This window comes from Apis dorsata, unplaced genomic scaffold (genome assembly GCF_000469605.1).
Source record: "Apis dorsata unplaced genomic scaffold, Apis dorsata 1.3 scaffold_8, whole genome shotgun sequence".
In the NCBI taxonomy this organism is placed as follows: domain Eukaryota; kingdom Metazoa; phylum Arthropoda; class Insecta; order Hymenoptera; family Apidae; genus Apis; species Apis dorsata.
The window spans coordinates 24,961-27,591 of NW_006263311.1; the positions used below are offsets into that span (position 1 = coordinate 24,961).

Here is a 2,631-nt window from a genome sequence, read left to right on the forward strand (position 1 = left end):
CACTTCATAAGATTATACATAAAGGGTTTAGGAACTTGTATTGTTATAGAGAACAATTTAATGTACGAATTTTAACCCTTTGCACTCGAGACCTGCAACTCGAACCAGCAATTCAAATCCGCGCATTCGATGTGTTCGGTGTCCTCATAAGATAAGATTACACTTCATAAGATTATACAAAAGGGATTTAGGAACTTGTATTGTTATAGAGAACAAGTTAATGTACGAATTTTAACCCTTTGCACTCGAGACCTACAACTCGAACCAGCAACTCCAGACTCAGATCCGCGCATTCGTGGTCTCATAAGATTATTACTCATAAGATAAGATTACACCTCATAAAATTATATACAAGTTTAGAAATTTGTATTGTTATAGAGAACAATTTAATGTACGAATTTTAATCCTTTGCACTCGAGGCCTCGAACCAGCAACTCTAAACTTAGATCCGCGCATTCGATGTGTTCGATGGCCTCATAAGATAATTACTCATAAGATAAGATTACACCTCATAAGATTATATACAAGTTTAGGATATATTTAGGATTATATACAAGTTTGTATTGTTATAGAGAACAATTTAATGTACGAATTTTTGCACTCGAGGCCTGCAACTCGAACCAGCAACTCAAACCCGCGCATTCAATGTGTTCGGTGGCCTCATAAGATAATTACTCATAAGATAAGATTACACCTCATAAGAGTATATACAAGTTTAGGATATATTTAGGATTATATACAAGTTTGTAGTGTTATAGAGAACAATTTAAGGTCCGAATTTTTGCACTCGAGGCCTGCAACTCGAACCAGCAACTCAAACCCGCGCATTCAATGTGTTCGGTGGCCTCATAAGATAATTACTCATAAGATAAGATTATACATATTTAAAGGGCTTAGGAATTTATTTATGAAGCGATATTCTAAAAAAATCGAACATAAATAAATATTGTCGCCGTTCAAGTTGCAACAATGATGGCGAGAGTCATTGTTGGAGAGCAAAGGGTTAAAGTAATATCTACTTTTTCCAAATTTTTGGCAATTGTATATAGGGAGTAATATGGATTACGACATGGTTTCGTGATATTTCGTGGAGATTACCTATATGTAAATTGGGTGGGTGAATAGAATAATATTGGAAAATATTGAAATATTGGAAGAAGTTAGGAGTTTGTAAGAAGAAATTTTTAAAGAAATTTGGAACGTATATTTTAAAATAGCGGAAAAACACGTACATATTTTATGTATCCTCTGAAAATATATACTCTTTTTTGAAAGGTATTTAAAAAATTCTAATTAAATAGTCCGACCGTGTAGAAAAGTTTACATTTTTTAAATATATTTCCGGCATCCTCTTCCTCGTAATAAATACGCGTATTTATTTCAACCGCTCCTTTTCTATTATTTACGTCGCATCAAAATTGAAAGTAGCTTTAATAATAAATCCTTCTCCCTCTCTCTCTCTCTTTAAGTACGAAACATCGTCATCCAGCTTATCCATCCGTAATGCTGTTTTCGTTTCTGGTGACAGCCGTTATTCTTGTTATTCGCGAGAAAGACGATTTATAAAATGGGCGAACCTCGTTCCTTGAAGAAAAATTCACGAAAATGATCAACAATAGCCCCAATAGGAGTGGACGATGCATCGAGCCAGCATATAAAGATCACCCGACTGTGGATCGACGGGATGAGAAACGGAAAATTCTCGTGGAATTTCGACCTTTCGTCGATCGAACAATCCAACACGTAGCTTTGACAACGGCGCGACTCAAATCTATGACCTTTCCAGAGATCCTCCCTATTTTCCTCGAAGCTTTCTGTCGAATCTCTCGTAAACTTTGACGATTTTGCTTGGCCGATTTTACGTTCCCTGCACCGCAGCGAGAATTTTCCTCGAGCGGGGCGCGTGAAACACGTGTGACAAGATTTCAAAAGGAGGAGGACACGGGGGTCGGGGAAGAGGGTTTCAAATTTTTCCTCGACAACACGATTCGATTCGAGGTGTCGCGAAATGATGGAAGCCTTCGAATCGTGTGCTGTAAAGGGGAGAAGAGTCGAAAGAACGTTATTGAGTGGATTCGTTATCGATGGGTGAGGCTAGGCTGGCGTAAGTCTATATTTTACATTATTAAATACAAAATTTCTTGTATGATGAGTGTAGTATTTCTCATAATTATATTAGGAGGATAATTATTTTAGAATCATCGATATCTCGATATAGTTTTCCACTTGCGAGAAAACAAGTTTCGTGAATAATTCAAAATGTACCTTAACCCTTTAAGTGCGAATACAGCTGATCGCTTTAAAAAAAAAATATTTTACTAAAATCAAATCATAATATTGGACAATAATTCTAATTATTTTATAAATTACAAAAGATATACAAAGTAAAAAAGTATCGTATAACTGTGGGTACTTTTAGCACAGCTGATTGTTCTAAAAAAAAAATATTTTACTAAAATCAAATCATAATATTGGACAATAATTCTAATTATTTTATAAATTACAAAAGATATACAAAGTAAAAAAGTATCGTATAACTGTGGGTACTTTTAGCACAGCTGATTGTTCTAAAAAAAAAATATTTTACTAAAATCAAATCATAATATTGGACAATAATTCTAATTATTTTAT

General features: G+C 34.5%; 1 protein-coding gene across 1 annotated transcript in view; it reads right to left on the reverse strand.

Annotated features, from left to right (window-relative positions):
* The window catches only part of LOC102681407 (neural cell adhesion molecule 2-like), a 58,038-nt gene that overhangs the window by 1,475 nt on the left and 53,932 nt on the right, over positions 1–2,631 (reverse strand). The window lies entirely within an intron of this gene.